This window comes from Trachypithecus francoisi, unplaced genomic scaffold (genome assembly GCF_009764315.1).
Source record: "Trachypithecus francoisi isolate TF-2019V2 unplaced genomic scaffold, Tfra_2.0 Lachesis_group2, whole genome shotgun sequence".
NCBI classification, from domain to species: Eukaryota; Metazoa; Chordata; class Mammalia; order Primates; family Cercopithecidae; genus Trachypithecus; species Trachypithecus francoisi.
In genome coordinates, this window is record NW_022681465.1 from 47777016 (window position 1) to 47799532 (window position 22517).

At 36.2% G+C, this 22517-nt stretch overlaps 1 long non-coding RNA gene across 1 annotated transcript in view; it reads right to left on the minus strand.

Annotated features, from left to right (window-relative positions):
• The window catches only part of LOC117064938, a 45322-nt gene extending 28143 nt beyond the window's left edge, over positions 1–17179 (minus strand). Inside the window, exons 1-2 of the long non-coding RNA XR_004429754.1 lie at positions 16968–17179; positions 1293–1310 (exon numbers count right to left, since the gene is read on the minus strand). This is a non-coding gene — a long non-coding RNA (uncharacterized LOC117064938). The remainder of the gene's footprint in view (positions 1–1292; positions 1311–16967) is intronic.
• Between the last annotated feature and the right edge of the window lie 5338 nt (positions 17180–22517).

Below are 22517 nucleotides of genomic sequence, written 5' to 3' on the forward strand. Positions count from 1 at the left end.
AATATCTGGGTTAGTGACCAACATTAATAGAAGAAAAAACATCATTAGCTAAATAATGAAGTGACAGGAGTGGAGGAAGGTGAGAGGAAAGAACACACTAAAAAGGGAAACAGAAGACATGAGCAAAGTACAAAGGAAAAGGAAAAGAAATTGAATCTTTCTCATTTTTTTCCCCTTTGATAAAACATTCAGAACAAAGATTATAACCATACCTACTGTATAAAGGTTTAACATGCAGGAGATAGTTACACATCAACATAAGACCAGTTAGAAGTTCATGTCCAAGGTCAATGATACATTTTTCTTATTGCAAATCTTATATGCAGAAACCTAATTATGAGATATGAGGATTGACCCAGGCAAAAGATAAACATTTAACAAAACAAAAATACACCTAATTCTCTAAATAAAAATGTTTTCATCAACACATTTAAAATATTATCTCTCTAAAATCAGGATAAGTTTAAGTCATAATATGGAAAAATGTGCTTTCCAGGTAATGTAAAATACATGTATTTCTGCATTCACAAATACATTCCACTTGCTAAATAGATTTTGGTTTCAATTCTACTGACATATGCTTAATAAACCTAAAGTTCTAACCATGTTCTTTTGGTAAAATGTCAATTTGCACATGTATTCAATTTGCTTCCAGTCTTTTTTCCCATATGTTTATTGACTTTTAGCTTAGTCCTTGAGGTTCTTACAAATTATTTTCTTCTCTCTTAAGATGAGGACTGATCTAGCTCAAGTTATGCACCTAAAAACTTAGTTGTAAGTAAAAAATAGAACAATAAAAATAACAACGTGGAGTTATCTCAGTTATGTGCTCTGTACCAAACAAGACACTTTATTAGGTAAATCAATTATTAGTGCTTCATTTCAGGATAGTCTCAATACGATGTTTTTGCACCTTATTGTGGATTTTAATAAATTTTTGGCTTAAACAACCTGAAATTTATCAGCTTACATAGTGATATCCACCATAGGCAAATATATTCCGGGAATTTCTGTTTGACTAACAACATCCTCCAGTGAACACCCCCACTCCGTTTTTGTCACACATGTGGTGGTAAAGAAAGGGAAGAGAAAAGTCTTTGGAGATGTTGTGACAAAACACACAAACTGTAAGGTCAAAATGCTTGATGGAGAGATTCTATTATCTCTAGAAAAAAGTATCTTTCAATTTACCTTTGCCTGGAACGATTGTCTGGTCATATTCGGACATTAGTCACCTGCCCTAAGTCACACAGTTTGTAGCACTGCTACAGAATCTAAAATGTGATGCTCACCTCATTCAAGACTGTATCCTTTTTTAGCAGGAAAAAATGGAAAAAGATTTTAAGTTAAAACAGAGTTCATAAACATCAACTAGGGGTTGAAGAGGGCAGTCTGAATCCCCAAATTCTTTACATTCAACTATGCATGGTCCCAGTTGCCCAGATAACTCTGAAACTTATGGTTTGAAATTTTTGGTTACTGGCTAGCATCCATTCTGATTGGTTGCTGTATCCATTTTAGTTGGTCCGTTTATACTTAACAGCTTTATTTACTTATTTTAGAAACAAAGTCTTGCTCTGTCACCCAGGCTGGAGTGCAGTGACACAAATGTGGCTTATTGTGATCTTCGACTCCTGGGATCAAGGGATCCTCCTGCCTTAGCCTCGTAAGTAGCTAGGACTACAGGCACCTGTCGTCATGCTTGGCTTTTTCTTTTTTTTTTTTTTCAGAGATGGGGTCTTGCTATGTTGCCCAGGCTGGTCCCAAACTCTGGCTCTTAAGCAATTCTCCCACCTTGGCTTCCCAAAGTTCTGAGATTATAGATGTGAGCCATCATGCTGGGCCTTAACAGCTTTACTGAGGTAAAACTGATATGTAACAAACTGCTCATATTTAACTATATAATTTAAATGTATCTCTATGTATACACCTGTGAAGCCATTATCACAATCAAGATAATGAACACATCCATCACTCCTCCCAAAGTTTCCTCATGCCTCTTTGTAATTCCTGCCTCCTGACCCTCCCCAACGATAACTGCTGATGTGCTTTTGTGCCTATACGTTAGTTTGAATTTCCTAGAATGTTACATAAATGATTTGTACTCATTTTTGTCTAGCATCTTCCACTCAAAACAATTATGTTGATTCTTCCATGTTGTAAAATGTATTCGTGGTTTATTATTTTATATTGTTGGGTAATATTTCATTGTTGGACTATACCATGATTTGTTTACCTATTCACTTGTCCATGGACTATTGTCTAAATTTTTAGGGTTATTAAGCTGTGCAGTGCTGAACTTTAGATGGGTGTACAACTATTATTCCATTTAGCCTATTTTTCTAATCCTAGTTAGCAGTTCCTCATAATGTAATTCTTCGAAGGCATATTTCTGTTTCACAAAATGTCAACATCTTGGGGTTTGCAAGCTATTGCACTTTTTTTCCCCTTTAATTTAGGCTGGATTGGTCAGCTTAGTCAGTCAACAGTGTTTGAGAGACCTGAATAGCCAAATTAGGAAAAAGTATTGCAAGTTTATCTGAGATCCTTGGGAATAAAGATAGCTTTCCACTGAGTTTCATTGATTCTTTTCTTACTTAATTTTTTGTTTCTGTTTGTTTGAGGAAACGATGTAAAACTTAGGTGTTACTAACTTTTTTAAACAAAAATTAATTACAGTAATACTTATAACTAAGCTAAGAGTAAAAGATACATTTAGTTAGGGGATAAACTCATTTTTATTTTCCAATTTCGAGAGACTTTTTAAAACTAAGAGGTTTTTATTGGAATTGGAAAAATATATATTGATGTTATTTTTTTAATTGAAGGATGTAAGACCAAGATGGGGCAGATTTCTAATTTTACTGATTGGCACTGTAGGAAAATGTTCATATTTCACAGGTATAACATTATTAATGCCCAATCCCATAGTCCTTTTTCATGCAGAACTCCCACTGGGAGTACCACATGAGAAAGAAATGCAGGATGAGACCCGATTATTATAACTCACAAGACTAATTATGACTTTGAGTTTTCCTGGATAAGCTAATTCTTTCTGCACCCTGGGATCAGTAAGCACAAAAGTAGTCTCACTAGGGCTTCACTGCATTTAACATTATGTATATTTACAAATAAATTCAGAGACATTAAACAGTACTTCAGTTCTCCATTTTCTTTGTAGTTTGTTTTTAAAATTATAAAAAAAAATTTAAGACAATGCTATAGGTGTAGTTTTACTTTAAAAATAATAATAAGGTACACACCAGTCATTTATTTTTTGGCTTTGACCCATCTGTTTTAAATAGACTATTTATTTTTATCAGCGTCACTGGTGAGTAAGACTAAGGAGGGACATTGGAAAGCAAGGATTAAAGAGAACTTCAAAGAAAAAAGTACGATAGACAAATAGGAGTTGGAAGGAAAAGACAGAAAGAGAACAACTGTTGTAGATAAAAGAAGACTGTGGCAGGAGGGGCTTAATTTTATTTTTATTTGTGGAGAGCTTTGTGAATGACATAAAATGATTACATATTCTTGAATGATTTAAAATCAGTGTCTGATTTTCTGGTTTGACAAATCTCACGATCAATGATTCCAGAGTTTTCTATGGTGCCACTATCAACAAATCCCTCCAACAGCCTTTTTTATTCAGTTACCCATTGTATTTCTATATGAGAGAAAGTCTCTTTGTGTACTAAGTAATTTCCATGTTGTGAGGTTTCTTGTCTTCAGATACCTTCAATTTTATGCTTTAGTCAGAAAACTCACATAGCATTCAAAAAGGAAAACTCAAAGCAATATAGACTTTTGTGCCCTTTACAAAGAATTAGAGCTGTGTGCCCCTACCAATATAGCAATATATTATATAAGGTCCGTACTCCTTTTCACATGCCTCTAATACAGATACATTTCATGAGGTAGAACAGCAAACACTGAATCCCTCTAGTAGAGATGCACAAAACAAGTAATTATAGTTAGTTGTAGAAAAATAATTATGCAGTTGTGTGATGAAAACCAGTTTTTAACTGGGAGGGGAAATTCTACCAAAAAAGCATTTGGAAAAGCTAAATGTTGTGCTCTGGGAAACTTCCAAATGCAGCTGTATCACCAAAGAGAGGTACCATGGTTTTTTATTTTTTTGTAATAGCACATTGTACAATGGTACATTGAATGTAATACAGTATGCTCATGTACAAGGCACATATAATTACTGCTATTTTCTGTTGACTTTTCTGTCTAAGTGACCATTTTCTCTATTACCCACTCATATAATATTTTAGCAAGAATACCCTTTATTGTCAGTTAATGCTTACCAGGTAGTCCTTGATTATGATTAAATAGACACCAAGGATCACTAACAGTTCTTATTTGGTGTCAGCTATTACTATCATAAATGTTACTGCATATTCCATATGTTCAAGATATACATGATAGCATTTAATATAGGAAAAAAGCAAACGGGGCTTTATTCATAATGTGGCATATTTTTCTATACATTAGAGAGGACATCAATGAAGTGTGTACATTTCCACAGAAGGTATTTGTCACAAATATCTAATGTTCATTCTGCTCTTACATACACCTAACCCTCATTGAAGCCAAGGGGATTTTGCTTCCTTACTGTTAAGCATGGTTGTTCTGGGCCCTTTTAACTAAATCCACTACCATGAATGAAGTTAGAGCAGAAACAGCAAGTACAGCTGCATTTACGCTTATATCAGCATTTCCGTTTAACACATTTTTAAACTACATTTAAGGAATGTGGAGGTTATGACATGAAATGACAAAACCCAAGCGTGTGAGCTGAATGAGACTATCTTTAGCCAGGCTTCCTGGGCCAACGGGAATGAAGTATGCGGTCTAAAGAAAGAGGCTCAGCTTTGCCTCAGAATTTTCAGGAGTGTGGAGGCTCTTTTTAAAGTCTTAATATTAAGCATATCTTATCTATGTACCATAATGGCATCTGTGGTCAGCAAACAAGCCCGTGAAGCTCGAGGAAGTTTCCATCCTAATCCTTTCATTGCTTCTTGCTACTTCCTCCTCCCTACAGCCATATACTGGACTCCATACTACTACAAAATGAAAAGAGCAAACAAATAAGACTACCTTTGGTGCAATTTCCATGGTTGCTTTCAAGTGAAATGCAACTTCTCTGCGTTTAGTAATTTGAGTTACTAAACTCTAAAACTGGTTTAGTAATTTGGGTGTAGAAAGGAACTGGTCAAGATAGAACCTTTAAAAATCCATTTTATTATATGTTGATCAATGTTAAAATAATGACAAATCTATCTATATTGCACATGCCTGTATACATATATCTGTATATTCTTGTGAAATATAGAAACCTTGGTGCACATACGAAAGGCTCTGTATTCATTTTTGCTTAGTTATCATCATTAATATCTTTGGGATATTTATTCATTGTAAATCTATCTTTATCTCCTCATTTTCTAATCAGTTGTAGAGCTTGATAGCAAATACACATGCTAGAGTGATATATTACATTGTCATTAATAACAAATTATATATCATATTCTAAATGTTTTAGCAGACTAACGTTTTCTCTTAGCAATTTAAATGATACAGCATAATCAAACATAAATTCTGAAATTGTATCTACTGAGATTTTGAATAAAAAATTATTAAATCTGTTGCTATTTTGCAAGCTATTTTATTTTTAAAATGGTAATGTTTTCTTTAAAAACTTGGAAAAATAAATATTTGTTGCTAATTTCATACATTTATTTTGGCATACAGCATAGTGATTATTAATAATTGTTCTCTTTAAAAAGTAGATCTACTCATTAGGGGGATTGGGTTTTTAAATATAATGTTAAGATTAGTGTAATTAAGTACTTTGAATTCTTAAATACTCATTTAACCACTCCAAAAAAAAAATATAAGTTGAATGCTTTTAAAAGTTCTTCAAAAACCATTGTCAGTTTTATTTTGTAAAATCTACTTCAAAAATTAGTCGACTACTGTGAAAGAAATGCTTTTAATAGAGAGATGAAAAAAAGCAGGGAGGAGGGATTCAGGAGGAGAAAAATGTCAAGTAAATCAATATGATTAATTAAATTAAATGTGGATTCATAAAGCTCATATTCACAGATTTACACAATATATTCACAGTGACATTTAAAACATGTTTGGAAATCCCTAAATAAAGTCCCACGTACATGAAGACATTTTTCATCTTTAAAAAATAAAAGAAGTATCTACGTAATAAAATCATATATCTTTACTGCTAACTACTATATATGTTAATAGCTCTTTGACAGAAAAACAATTTTCAGCTGTAAAACTTTTAAAGGAAAATATATCTAGTTTTGCTACTTTCTGAGAGGTTTATCCTTAAGCCTATCCATAATCTTGGCTACAAATATAGCGTAAATACTTTTTCTTGTTTTTAATTCATATCAAGGTCGTTTTGGTGTTAAGCCATTAAATTTACAACTCTCTATGCTATTCTTCTACTGGGTCACTAAACTGTTAAAACTTAGCAGGTCAAATATTTATAAGAATAAACATTAATTTTTACAAGTTGTAAAATATGATGTAGAGGAAAAGAACTGGTTCTTAAGTTTCTGAAATATTTTTTTTTTAAAAAAAAAAAACCTCAGGCAACACAAAGACAAAAGTGATACCTTAAGCCTACTTGTAGAATTAATATGTCTGAATGATAAAAATGACAACAGGGTCTTTAACACAACATAACACCTAAAATAAGAGATTTGGAGAGAATATCCAGGTTCTGACAGTACTTACTGGTGTGATTTTTATGTAAGTCAATTTAACTTAAGAAAATTAATAGTCTTTAGGTATTAATTCTGAGTTGTTTATGATTACTCTGTCACAAAAGTCTATTAATGTTAGTGGGTTTCTCCTCCAATCCTGTGTATTTCATATTAGTATAAAGCCTTTTATTCTTGCTTTCATGAAGAGTATATTATATTGCTTTCACAACAATTCAGTCATAGCTCAAGCTATTTTAACAAATGACAATTTTTCCCTGTAAAAAATGTTCCAAGATGAAGATTTTACATCACAGAGAAAATGGAGGAAAATTGAGAGAATACTTTATTTCCTTTAGTAGCTCGCTATTGATGATGAAAAACAAGGAAACAAATATAATTGGTAAAACAAACCCCAAAGGAAGTTTCAAGTATCTCAAATAGGGGAATATTCTTAGTTGTAAATAGCTCAATTTTATTCCTAGAACCTAAACTATGTATCCCTACCCCGCCCCCCCACCACCCCAATCTTGCTTCCAATTTCAATACTTCAGCCTTATCAAGTAAACAAGCTGTTGTTAGAATAGAAAATCCAGCTAAGGTTTGAGGGCTGCTGCCACGTCCCTCTCTTCCTAGCACAATTCGGTGCCAATAGCTTTTGGAAAAGGGAAGAAAGAAAGGTCTGCCACTGTGGTGCGTGGAAGTGAAGGGGCAGAGGGGCATCACTTCAATCTCTTGGCTCTGGTTCTTTCTCACTCTCGCATCTCCAGAGAAAAGAGATGCTCTTCATTCACAAAACAAAACAAGAAAATCTCTATAATTATTTTTGGCTCAGCTCCATTGAAATTCATTCTCCTGGAAGCGTCTCTGTTTTAGATTAAAACAATGCTTAGAATATTCATTCTCTGCTCCCCTTTTCTTTCTTTCTCTCTCACTACCCCTGCATGTCACCCACCCCCAACCCACCCACCCACCACCATTTTCCTCTTGCTTTCTCTATTTCTCAGTCTTGGTTTCTTTTGCTCTCTGCCCCTGCCTTTGGTTATATTTTTTCTTAATAGTACCAAAGTTAGGCCTCAGAGATTGCTAATACCAGTGCCTACAAGTGCCTACTCAAGGTCTCCATGTTTAATGTCATTTGTTCAATCTCCCCTCTTTCAGTCAGGGAATTTCCCCAGTCCTGTGTCACTGGTCATATTTTATGATTGTTGATTTGCTGATATAATGTTCCAAACCAAAAAATAGATCACTTCTTGTTTTATCCTGTTCAGTAAAATTGGGAATACAATTTACTTTCTCTTTCCTACAGACCTCTCTTCAATATCTAGTCCTCAAAAGATGAATAAAATCTTCATTGTCCATAGTACGTGGTAGTTATTAAATTTCAGCAGCAAAGCATAGAAAATTATTATTTAAAAAAATCTAAATTTTACCATTTAGTCAGACAAAATTTAATGCATGAAACAAGGATGTAACTATACAAATTTTTTTTTATCACTTTTAACCTTGATTTTTTTTCTTTATGGTAAAACTTTTGCCTCTTCTCTTTGCTAAGGGAAAACAATTTCAGCAAATGGAAAGTCGAATTCCTTTTCCAAACAAAGTTTATGTGTACATATTAACAAAAGTTATTTGTGCTATGAAATGTGGGATCCTGTTTCCTGAAACAGTGGATTCATTTTGGATCCTACTACAAGACAATAATTTTATTTATAATGACTTACATCCTGTGGAATTCCAATTTCTCATACCTTTCAATTTTTGGTGACTGTAGACAAAAGTTGCTGATAAACCTTTTACAGAAAGAGGTGGATCTGATACCTACATTCATTAATATTAATGCATTATTCTGTTTCTTACTTTCTAATTGTAACAATGAATTTGAGTTCGTTTCAAATTCTTGGTTGTTAGCAAAGGCATCCAACCTTAGTACCCATCACCCGTGGAGTGCGCTTCCTATTTAGGGGTACATTTCTGCTCCTTTGAACAATGAATGTTTTATGTGGATACTGTATTCATATATAAGTAAGCCCTACCCTTCCTGCACCATCTTGACAAACAAAACAAAATCCTGACAGTTGCCTAGATCTGAAATGTCTCTAGGATTTCCTATATGCTCAACAACACAAAAGCAATTGTGTAAGCGTGTATTTAAAAGAGTTTGAAAATCCATTCTAAGACTTCACAAGAACTGATTACTGAACTCCATTTGGTTTACCAAATAAAGAGGAGAAAAGAAAAAAAAAAGGAAAAGCACACACACTGCCGTTAATTACACAGTAAACATTAAATAAATATTCTTTATTTCTATCCTTTGCCCTTTTCAAAAAGAAAGGTGGTAATTTACATGTACTGTGCCTCTTTCCTCTCATTGTTTTAATTCCTTTCTTTCTGGCTTCTTTTTACTTCTATAGAAAAGAGGTGGACATATTTGAGAAGATGGAAATGTTTACCTAGTACATTTGTACATTTTTTTCATGTAAAGAAAGAGCCTAGGCACCTTCTACTTTGTCTTATGACCTTTGTTAAGCCACTAATCTGGAAGCTGCATTTTAATTACAAAATATTGTAAAGGGAATATAGTAGGAATACACAACCTTTGATTCCTAGCCAAATGAGAGAAGTTTAATAGCAATGTATGGTTGCAGGAATGGTTATGCTTGGGATCCATATGCATGTTCAACTCACACATTCAGGCAGTGCAATAAAGCAGGGAAAAAACAGCTGATACACAAAAGGGACCGTCTAGACAGTACCCCATCAGTCTGGCTAAATTTGGTGCTGGCATTCCCAACGGGATTGTAATATAATTGTTCTGGTGTCTGCGTTCATTCTCCCTGTCAAACACCATTCCAAATATACATCCTTCTCCCCCCAACCACTCTTGTTCCACAAATATGAAGCCCAAACTGTGCCATGTTGGAGAGGGTGTTAGATGGCTCAAGCCAAAGAAAACGTTGTAATTTAGCAAAATCACGTTGTTTAATTCCTTAAAAAAAAAAAAAAAACTCTGTTACATCTTAGCTCCAAATAGAATTAATTTCAGTCAAATTGTAATAATTTAAATTAAGAACATGGAAAAGATCTCAATGCAAATCCAAACAACCTGAAAATATTCAGCACCTTAGATGAAAGCAAATAGGCCTTTTTACTCCCTATATTTATTAGCCTCTGTCAGAAAATTTAACAGAAATCAGAGATGTGAAAGTGTAATGATCGACATGGATCATAAATTCTAATGAGGAAAAAACCTAATGAAAAAAATGTTAAGCAAAAGCATTGAAAAAAAGCAAATTGTGTATTTTTTCTTTCTTGTGCTTAAAGCCATGATTTTTTCACTCTAAACACCTTACGAAAGTTGAATTTGTGATATTTATATATGAACAACTTCATAGTTTTGGCTTTTTATAAAAGAAACCAGCCATATTTACACACAAATTTATAATAACTATCAATTAATATTTAAAAAATATTTTGGTTTAAAACACTGAGAAAATGAAAATCACTACTTACAAAATAGAATAAACCAAAAGGCACACGATTAAAATGAATAATACACAGATTATTAGCAAAAACATTTGTAATCTAAAAACTTCCACAATGTTGAAATTAAAACTGTCAGATTCCTTTTTTTAAAAAAAAAAGGAAAATTCAGACTTTAGGATTACCATATAATATAACCACAGATACATTTATTTTATTTTCTGTTTTAACATGTCACCTCTGGGCATTGCTTAGATATTAAAATTGGGCAGTAAACCTATATTTTAATCTTTTTTTAATTCAAAAAAATATTTTGGGAAAGAAGCTGGGCTGTTTGTTTTGTCTTGTTTTATTAAGTGTACATCTATGTTTGTACTTCTGATTTTGGAGGTTTAATAATCCTTTCCTTGATGCTGTAAATAGAAATTGGTCTCCCACCTCCCAGCAGTTTTGAGATTCTAGATTAGGAACCCAAGTGAGTGAAGAAATCTCCCAACCCCCATCAGGGACTACTCTAACTAAAGAAAAATCAAAGAAAATACTTCAGGCACTACATCCTGCCTTTATCCAACTTCAGGAGGCTGAGAGACAAACACATCAACCAAAACGGGGCACAAGCGAGAAATGGCTGTTCCAGAAAGAAGCAACACACAGAGTCTCAACTCGCACAAAGACAGAGCACCAATTACACAGAAAACCACCACCAAAGCAATCCAGAAACACTCAGATATGCTTTAGAGATGCCTTAAAATGCTCACGTGGAAAAGAAAGAGAAAATAAGTTTAAGAGATTGTATCCTTTTATTTTTAATTTTTAAAAATGTAATTAGTGACTTCATACTTTTTCCTTCTTTGTATAAAATTGCTATTCTGATGTGCACGTGGGTACTAGAAACAGTCATTAAAAAGATAATAATATTTGAGCATAGTGCCTGCCGGAAGCTGGGTATTTTGCTTGTGATTTTTGTTCGCTTTTATTTTACTTTTTTAGAATACATACATGGTATAAAGTGAAAGAAAGGCATACTGCAGGTCTCTGTGAGATGAGACAGTGTAGCAAAATCTGAGTTTTATACTTAGTTTTCAAACTATTGAATAATATCCTATGAGACCTCTTAGGTCTTAACTGGATTAAAATGAATATATTTGTGCTCCGGCTCTTTTCAGCTAACTAATGTACATGTGAATTGATAGTGTACGAGGGAGCAGGCGAGAGCAAGTGTATATGACACTGGGAGTGGATGCAGGGGTCAGGCCGAGTGTGACTGTGTAAAAGGAGCGTGCAGGACGGTGTAGGCTGTCTGGACAGAGTGAGAGAAATGAAAATTAGCAGGCCTTGGGGTCTGGTGCGTTTTGTCCAGAACCACAAGAGAAGCTTAGTTGGGAGATGAGGGGGGAGGGGAAGGGTGTTGGTGAAGGGAGGGTGGAGAAGGAGGTGTGGCGTGTGTGTGTGTGTGTGTGTGTGTGTGTGTGTATGACTCTGAGGTTTCAGTTATGGTTGAGCCTTGGGTTTTTGTTTTGGCGGTTCCCAGCATAAATAGGCTGGAGTTTCAGGTTCAGGGTGGAGTGCATGCCAGGGGATCGGATCGTCGTTCTGAGTTTCTCTTTCTGGCCCTTCTCTATGGTTGCTGCTCAGAACATTGCGGCTGTGAAGGATTGGGGGGAGAAGCAAGGGATGGGGGTCTGTCTGCAGCTGCCCCTCTCACACTTGAATAAAAGAACTTTTTTTTTCAGGGGTAGGGAAGCTGTGAATACCTTTCCCAATAAGAGATGAGGCATATTGAAAACTATATTAAATTACCCTGATTAACAATTTAGCCACGAACAGGGGAGCTTTGGGAGATCTCTATAGGCAGGACTGGGGGCTATTCATGCCAGCAGCTAAGAGGTCGAAAGGTTTCTGAAGTTCACAGGCTCAGAGCCTTTGTTATGCTAACAGACAATCTCAAATCAGCTGCCTAGTGGAGTGTGAAATATAAATGATTCCTTGAGAACTTCCAATAAGTTGTCACTCTTGCTCTCCAAATACCAGGACAGGCTGCTAATTTCTAGCGGGCCCTTTTGCAACATTGCTAGCCCTAAATGAATGCCTTTGTAGTTCAAATAATCTTTTCAAGGGAGCTGTCCTATCATCATAGCCCAAATGCATCTTGGTTTTGACTATTAAATGAAAATCAGGGCTCAACTGTGCTTGACTTTTCCAAGCGCCCGATGTTTGGGAAGGATGGTGGCAGCTCTCATGCACAACAAGTTAGCACCCACTGCAGGAGGGCCAGGGCATTAATAACAGCCCACAGCCCCCAGCTACCCCAACTCTCACCCCCACTCCTTACTGGAAACAAAGCTCCAGGAGAGATTTACGTGGCTTCCCTTGGGCTGGACTACCTTCCTCTTTCAACCACACCAACATTTCTTTAATTTATGGACCCTCTATCCAAGAGGATAGCCAGCTGACCTGCTAGCATCTGACTGGTCACTTCGAAGCATCAACTTTGGGGATGGATGTATTCATTCTTCAGGGCAGATGAGAGGTCAAGGGGAAGAGGGCAAGGTGTGTGTCCAGGCCATGCCCCTAGTATCAGATGCCTGTGGATATTATTTTATCATTTTCCCATGAGAAGGATGTGAACATGGCTTATGATCTTGAGGGTGACCTTTGAGCAGGTCCCGATGGATAGAAAACCAGTCTTGGCTCTCGGAGTTAAAATTGCAAAGCTTTTAAAATAAGGAAAAGCACCCCCATTCTAAATCTCAAACAAGCTGAGAGGAGTGAGAATGAGAATCTATCAGGGAGAGTGTGCTCAAACATTCTTATAGAAAGGACAATGTAATTTATACAAATAAAGAAAACACACAGACAAGAGGACAGAAACCAAAGGAAATTAGAAATCCATCTGCATCAGCCTTCACAAAGGAAAGGATAAAACCTTACAGCAATAACTTGGGTCCTGAAAATTTTGATATTTTTGACTCCATGACTTCCACTTCCTTGCTGAAATATCAAAAGGTCCATGATAGCACAGAAGCCTCAGCTTTTTCCAAACAGAGCAGGTTTGATTTTTGAGGCAAGGAATGGGAAAAAATCAAATGGACTACATTTCTTAGTATATAATTAGGGTAAGTTTACATTCATATAAACAATATTTTAAAATACATCATTAAGTAACTTTGTGAAGCTGGATGATACAGTCATACAGAAAAACCGAGGGCCTTGGTTTCTCGTCATCTTATTCTTCTTCTAATTACAATGATTTAAAATGATTACATCAAAAATATTCTGGGGAAGTTAGTTTCTACTGGTATAGAAACTGATTTAAGTAAACACTTTTTGCACTCTAGGTCTACTAAAACTTCTGACTATATATTAAAACATGAATTAGATATAAATAAGAATGGTGGCATAACTTTCATCAGTTTTGGAATCATCTAGCTTACATTTTAAAATGTTTTTTAAAAAGCCAGGGTAGACAGTACAATTGTGAAGGACTCTGGGATTCAACTCAGAGAATTTGGTCCTTAGACTAGGAGCCAGTGTTTAAGAACCAGGTCATCTTTGTCTTTCAAATTCTTATTTGTTTCACTCAGTAAAACAATCTGCAAATAATATTGCCTAGGAAAATTAGTTCAGATTACTGACATTACAGGAGTAAAAGTTTATGGTTTCTTCTGCCAAATGTCAAAATTAGACAATAATGTATTATTGATCCACTCACACCCTTCTCAGGGAGACTTAGCATCCTTGATATCCTTATTTTAGAGACAGTAAAGTGACTGGCTTTGGATGCACTTCTAATTATGCAAAACAGAAGGCAACATTGATAGCTAAAAGTTCAGCACATGAGAGACAATGTGCCTAAATTTAACTTTTCATCTCTTTTCCATTTTTAAAATTTAATTAATATTAAATGGTAGAGTATCTACACGTTATTGACACATTCTGGACATTCAAAGGAGAAATACTTTCCCTGTGCTTTCCAAATACTTATTTTACCACTTCGAAGTGTCCTCTCTCTTTCCGTCTTTAACACATCAAAACAGGGAAGAAAGCGCTTTTGTGTTATAACTACAGAGAAAACATTTGAGAATCTGTCAATGCACTGAATACCAGCACCAGTTTGGGGGTTGGTTTGTTTTTTTCCCCCTGCCGTGGTATTTCTTTTCCCTCTGCTTTTGCAGTCTTTAAACTCTGACCACTTTGAGAAAAGCAATGGTTGAAATGAAAAGTTAGGACAAATTGCATTAAACCTGTGTGTTGCCAGAATATGAGCGTGATGAAAGCAGGGTTGGGACATTATGGAGCCATAGCAGCTCTCCACACACAGAAAATTAAAATAAAATAAAACATAAAAGCTGGTTTTTTTCTCTCTTTCTCTCTTTCTTAAATACCCATGATCTAAGAGAAAGGGAATTCCTGTTTTAAAAAAAGTTTCCAGGGTTGCCATTTCTCCATAGTGGGGGTGTCTGAATGCGTGTGTTTTTGTGCGTGCATGTGAGTATGTGTTTGGGGAGAAAAGAAAGAATGGGGAGGAGGAAGGGTAGATAACTTTACTGACATATTAATTCTTTAGATAGCAATAAATGAACGGTCCAAATAGACATTTGTTTTGTACAGATCTCTTACAAGCTGTAGCATATGCTTCATTTATATGTATATTTATTTAGAAGTTTAGAGAATAATAGGTGTAGTTTGGCTATAGTAGCAGTTATTATTTAAAGTCCAAAGAGGTTACAACTTTTCTGCTACTCTAAACATGAATACAAAAGTCTCTTGTATATGCCTCTTGCTTTATGTTGAGGGCCAATTAAAAATAAAGATAATATTCTAACTGTCAAGCCTTAGGAGGCAAAAGAATGAGGCTAAAAGGCAAAACGACTCCAAGATGGCTGCCTCTTCCTTCTTCCCCCTCCTTACTGCCTGTTTTCCACATGAAAATTAATGTAATATTTTGTTTAGAAATCACATTGTAGGTCATTTGCAAATGAGGCAGCCTCTGAGGCACCAACATCTGCCTAGAATACCCTCATGATGCCATCGAGGTATGGAAAGGGATTAAAATGCAAACATTCAAATGTATTTAGGTTTGTACATAGTGACTAGACTTACACACATACACACTTGAATGTGTGAACAACACACACAGCTGCAAATGGAATAAAAGGCCAAAATCCTCCTTAATGCTTAGGACAGAAGGGTAAAGGAAGGCGCCAGGCCACCACCTTTCTCCCCAAAGGTTAGAAAATGCACTGTTCATGGTCTGGATTCGATGTTTTAAAAAAGATATATCTTACTGATGACTCTCTCGTTAGCCAGACTTCTGAAGTCTGGGGAGACAAGATTTCCATAAATTATCTCTCTAACTCATCTCATGCTGGTGCAAAGTGCAAAGCTAAATTTTTTTAATTGTTAATATTTTTTAAAAAAGAGAAAATACTAAGCTAACCAGTTTCCTGACAAACTGGTTAAAAGATTAAGAACACTAGTAATTAATACTATTAATTATAATAAATATATTCTTATCATAAAATTCCACCCATAAAGCTAAACTAAAAATAATGTAGGAAATAAATAAAAGCATATTTGGCTCTTTCTAATAGATTTATAGCAGGTTACTGAGCAGATTTCACTGCACTAGGCAAAGAACAAAGCAAATGGTTTAGTTCCTACAGGAAATATATTAAAAAAAAAAAAATGGAAAAAACCCCACAACCCTTTATCTAAAAGCCATCAGGGACAAGCACTCAATACAAGTTAACAAGCAGGAACTGATAAGATAACATTTATATGAGGTCAGAAGTCAAATGCCAGTCAAAGGCTTTTAACCTCTTGGGTCATAAACAGGAATAGTTAAAAATGAGAGGTAGTTATTTATCGGATTTTAAGGGTACCTGATCATTGCCAGAGAATCACCGATAATGAAACTAATTGGGATTTATAGAAAAATAACTTTGTAGCTGTTCAAAGAAAATTAACCTACAAACCCACAATTCTTCAATTGGTAGGGAGAAAAACAAACAAAAAATCCCTCTTTTGGGAGAGAAATAAATCTGGCAGTATAAACAGTAACAAAATATCTCTCAAAATCAATAATTTATGACTAATGTACATATCGATTAATATATAGTAAATGATTTTTAAAATAAATTCTGTATTAACAGTCTAACAACAAAAATAAGCATTACATAAGGTATTTCCAAGTTTTGTTCTTTTTCTTTGTTCCTTTTCAGACCCTCTAAATTAGACAGACTATAACTCCAATATCACAATATTTCTTGCCCTCAGAATGCCATCATTTATAAATTTCAATATATATATATATTCTAATAGCAATTATTTTTAAACATTGGAATATTGAAACTGCTTAATTAAATTTTTATCTTAATCTATCCAGAGAAACAGATGTCTCTTTTATTCGCCGTCAGAATATTTTTTCTTTGTTTTGATTTTTGTCCTTTTTGTCTCTTTTTAGGTTTACATTCCAAACTCCCAATCGTTCCTGGTCTCTGCATCCGTGCTGGTTCATATTTTCAAAGCATACCCACCCCTCTTTTTCCTTTGCAATAAAAGAAAGCAGATCTAGATATTTCTTTCTAGAGAGAGATAGAGGGATTGTTGTTAGGCCTGCTAAGGCCCACTGTTTCTTTAAACAGAGTCCATAATACCCTAGGCGAACATTGTGGATTTAAAATGCTTTTAAATATTTATCACTAGTATTTTATCATCATATTCAAATGACACCTGGAGTGCACTCACCTTTATTGACAATCTCTGTTCTGAAAGTCCATTTGCTTCCTTAAAGCCCCCCAAGCAGAACAAGGACTACCCGTTTTCATTCAGTTAATGTTTAGTAAAAAACCAAGCAACCTTAATCAGCATGCTGATTGCATCGTCAACTAACAAATAATTTACTACTCTGAGCATTGCATTCCATTAAAAGCTCATTAAATTTTCTGTTCTCCAATGGGAGGTTTAGCTTTTGAACTGCATGCTTTTGCTTCGAATGATCATTTATTCAATCTTTGCAAAATGCTGTGGTTTTTTTTTTTTTCCTAAAGTATAGGTGAGCATTTCAATACCTATAGATTGCAAACATATGGAAACACAGCCCAGAGTTGGAGAATGTTCAATTTGATTTATAAACTCTGTTTAATAAAAATTCAACACAATCTCTTGTACTTTTAGTAAATTCTGAAATAGTTGAGTATATCTGTGGTTATATGTGATCCAAACATAGTCTCAGAAATATGAATACATAATATAAAATATCAAATCTTTTTTATGCTTAAATTTTTCTTTTCTGCCTGTTATAGCTATAATTATTTTTATCCTTGTAAATAGTTGTTTTCCACTGATTGAGAAAGGGGCATGATACCACAAACCTCTTACCCTATTTGATGCCATACTTAATACTTTGGCGGGGGGGTGGGCAGTGGCAGGTTACCCAAAGAAATCCACATTTTCTGGGGTTTGCACATTTTTTACAAACTCATAATCCCCTGAATTGTTTTCATGCCCAGACTTGTCTAGGAAAGAATGTGTTTATTATTTTTAATTTAGGGAAATGTAAGAAAATATCAGGCCCCCAAATTAACATGCATCTTTGGATTGCTAATTGTGCTCATTGCAAATTTGGGTCATTTTGCATGAGTGACTCTAATGTAGGGCTGAGATTGCCACGCAGCCAGCGCAGTGGATTCCTGATTCCCCGTGCTAATCCTGAACTCTGTGATTGTGTCAGGTGCAGTTCTGTATGCTCTAGCAGCTGGCTCATCCTCATCAATGCAAATAAGGCAACTCCTACAATCAGAGCCTCGCGAGTGTGAGGCCTGATTGCTGAGGGCAGGCTAAAACACTACACAGACTCTCACTTTCAAATCTCGCTAAGTGACAAGACAACTGCAGTGTCCCTCTAGTTCAAAATCAACCTTTCGAAAACAAAACAAGAAGAAAGGGATGGCTACAAAGAGGAGGAAAATCCCAATATTTGGGAAGTGGACTCATTTAGATGGGTTTTATTTAGATACAGAGATAATGTAAAGTGCATTTCAACAAATAATTATTTAGCTTCTATTCTGTGCAAGATACTTTGCTTTAAGAGCTGCAGGGGATACAAAGGTGAGGAAGAACACACTTCCAGCTTCCAAGGAACCCTATCACTTGATTGCAGAAAATGGTAAAGATTAAGATAATAGTAGAACCATTATTAAGGAGCAGTCACCAAAATCATAAATGAAAACCAGAAAACATACTTTTAAGGGAAGTATTTAGAGATGGCATATTTGTGGCATAGACGTTAAGAGCAAGACTTTGGAAGCTTGGGGTTCAAATCCCAGCTTTGCCACTTTCTTGCTCAAGTTACTTTGCCTTTTTAAACTGTAATGTCGTCATCTGCAAAATGGTGGCAACACAAGCACCTAGTTCAGAGATCGTGAAGAATGAAATGAGATTATGTAAATAACAACTTACCACAGTGCTTGGCACATAGTAAGTGCTCAATAATGTCAGCTATGATTATTATTATTTCCTTCTTAACACACAAAGAAGGATGGGATCCAAAAATAACAGTGTGCCACAGTTTGAAAGGCATTTATTTGATCTTGTCTCTAAATTCCCATTTTACATGTAGCACTTACCCGGTGGAAGTGAAAATACAGTGAACACTAAAAAGCCCTGTGTCTCTCGGTGGTGTCTGGACAACCCTGGCAACTCGGAACATGAAGGAGAGAACAAGAATTCCCTGTGCTTTTCCTTTTCTTCTTTTCCAAACACGTGTGCAGACTTCCCCTGCATTTCAGCCCCACCCTCTTTATTTTACTGCCTAATCTATAAAGGAGGATTAACAGCAGCACGCTGCTTTGGCATAGAGCAGATTCTGGGTGAGGACCTGTAGGTAGAGTTTAATGAATACAATTTTCTAGGACTGTGAGTGCATATTTTTAGCTCCATGCTGGGCTTCAGCGTTGGTTCTTGAGACAGATGAACAGACCCTTTGATCAGACTTGGGTGTTGCTCCAAGAAGAACCTTTTCTCAGAAAGTCGTTAGGAAAAAAAAATTGTCTTCTGTTGCCCTTATTCCTAATGTGCACTCTATAGATTCAGATTCCAGATAACTGGTCCTGATCTCAGTAAATTAATTGCATTGCAATATTGAGTTACACCATTGTGGAAAGAAAAAGTACTCCCGGGTAGGAACAGATCCACTTTCTCACGAAAGAGAATGGCTGGTGCTCAAGTGTGTGGTTGCCATCCTTTCCCTTTTGAGAGTAGGGTAGAGCTAGTTAACCTTCCTGGGGGAGGTTTGGCCTAGACAACATCATAGACACTATATCCCCCCTGGAGTTACCAAACAATAAAACTGCTTCCTTTGCCAAACACAAAGAATGGTCTGGAGTTGGATATTAGCAAACAGCAAACCACATAAAGAAGACAAAAAAAGGGAGAGCGGGAGAAGGAAGAAAAGAATAAGAAGAAGGATAGAAGAAAGGAAGCAAAATTACATGAAGAGGAAAGCATAAAATAAGATCTCTTTTCTGCTTTAGCTTGCCAGAAAAAGAGGGCAGCCATCCAGTTTTGTCATGATTTTAGCTAGTGCCAGGCAAGGATGGGAAGGTGGAGAAGAAGGGATTTTGATATAATGCCAAGCAGGTCAGGGATGAGGCACCGGGTCTTTGGAAATAGCTGAGACTTTAATACCTTGGCATTGGGAGAGTGTGCACAAGATGGGGAAGGATTTGATCTTTTGCATTCCTGCTCAGGACCCTCTCCTTCTCTATCTAATAGGATTAACAGATATTTTCCTAAGCAGAAATCAAAATGTGTCAAATCATCTGAGGCAGTCAATTTGTTCACAATGCCCACGTTCTTACAGTACAGATGCAGCACTATTCAAAAACAGCTTCATTTCAAGAGATACAAAGCAGCAGAGATGTAAACATTTATCTTCATAATCTTACCCTCCTTTCAGACTGCTTAATTTTTCCCAGTGATTTTCCCCTCCTCTTTCACTCTCCCCGCCTCACCCCCCGCCCCAGCTCAAGCTTCAAAACATCTAGTACAAAAAAGACAAGACTTCCCCAGAGGATTCGGGTCTCAGTGATCCTGATGATGCAATGTGTGCTCTCCATTATTCCTGGAAGCTCACTGGATATGTTCCTGTATCCCGCCTCACAGCTTCAGTTGTCCTTATTTTTGCATCCCTTACAAATCCTCCTTGAACACCTGCAAAGGTTACCTCCACCTCTTCCTCCCACCTCATTCCAAGTTATCAGAACTTCTTCCCCACCTTTGCCACCCCACCTCTACACTCTTATTATTATTATTATTATTATTATTATTGCTATTATTATCCTCTCCACCAGCACAGCCCTTGTGATTTCTCCTTAGGGAAGTATTAAGTTGCCTTCCCTTGTGCTACCTTAAAACTGCTTGTCCTCTTCCAGCTAATTTTGAACACAACAGACCACTGTCACCTTTGGAAGAATGAATGAAAGTAGTTAGAGTAGGATTCCAACTTCGCATTGTTGGCATTCCTGAAAATCTCATGCATTTTCATTGCCCCCTCCCCACTTCCCTTCTTTCTCATTGAGACCCCATAGCAGCAATTAGAAGCTCTGAAATGAATAGAAACAATAGCTACCAGTGTGTGTTATTCTTAAAACTTGAATAGTAGACATTTAGCAAGCAGAATAAAGGCTGATTTTATTCCTCTTTCTCATCACTTGTATATTCAGTATACATATATAGTTTTTTTAAAGGTGGATTACTAGCTGGGCACGGTGGCTCACACCTATAATCCCAGCACTTTGGGAGACTGAGGTGGGCGGATCATGACGTCAAGAGATCAAGACCATGCTGACCAACAGGATGAAGCCCCGTCTCTACTAAAAATACAAAAATTAGCAGGGCATGGTGGTGCACGCCTGTAGTCGCAGCTACTAGGGAGGCTGAGGCAGGAGAATCACTTGAACCCAGGAGGCGGAGGTTGCAGTGAGTGGAGATCACGCCACTGCTCTCCAAACTGGGCGACAGAGCGACATTCCATCCCCCCCCCCAAAAAAGGGGATTACTGACTATAATCTCCATAACAACATATTTTTCACTGATATATTTTGGATGTCTATTACACCATAATTCTCTATGTGATCGTGGTGTCAAAATATGATGAATTTGTCCATTCTCCCTAGAGAGTCCTCTCCACCATTTTTCCTTCCCACCTGTTAAAACCCTACCCATTCTGTGGGATCCAACTTACACCACATCTCCTCTAGGAAATTTTCCTAGATCCTCCCAGAAGAGTTATTCTCCCTCCCCCAGGGCTCCTAGTGAGGACGTTTATGTCTTTCCTGTCTCACCCACTGGAGTTGGTTTTGTAGTCTGGCCATTGTTGATGTCTGTCTGCACCCAGACCAGGAGGCCTGGAGCACAAAGAACTTATCTGTCCTTTCTGGTTTCTCTGTCACTCCTACAAGAGGGCCTGGCACAGCAGAGTGACTCTATCAACTGAAGATGATGTACGTATGGATGATATCTCAGCTTTCTGAGCCAGAGAAAAGGCCACCAGTACCTGTTTTGAGCATGTCTGGATGAGGGAGATGTCAAGCCACTCCTGGCCCTCTTCTCCCACCTCATTCCCACTTATACATGACAATGATTTTGAGACTTCCTCACATTAGAATTTTTAATATTTTTTTCATCTAAATGCTCATCTTTAGTAAATATGTAACTAGATGAATTGTGAAGTGAGAGAATTAAAAAGTGCTATCTTATATCTGAATGAATAAATCATTTATATTAGCTCTTCTCTTTCTAGGCTAGTCTGGAATTGGCAACAAATACCTAAGCATCAGTACTCTTTGACATAGTGTATTCATTTATTTTTATTTTTTAAGCAGTCTGACAAGTTATTTACTGTGTCAATTAGCATTGGCCTGAAAAGGAGTTGTTGTGCTACATGTGTTTATGTTCAACTTTTGAGTTGTCCTGATAATTCTGGCTTTTATTTGTACAGGTATTTATCTTGAAAGAATCACCACCACCACCACAAAAACCCTACCTCATATTTTAACATTTTCTTAGAACCACACCTTGTTTTCAACCCCATCATTTCAGTATTAAATTTTTTCTCCTGATAAGGCAAATGACACTTTAGCCTTAGTTAATGTAAAACAGGAAGGTGTTAATCTCATTTTCAACATGTCAGCTCTTCCAGGTAGGGTATTAATACGCAAGATCCCCTGCTGGCAGCCTCAACAGAATCTTTCCAGCTGTGAAGTGAAGTCCAAACCTGGTAATTTTTGCTTTCTT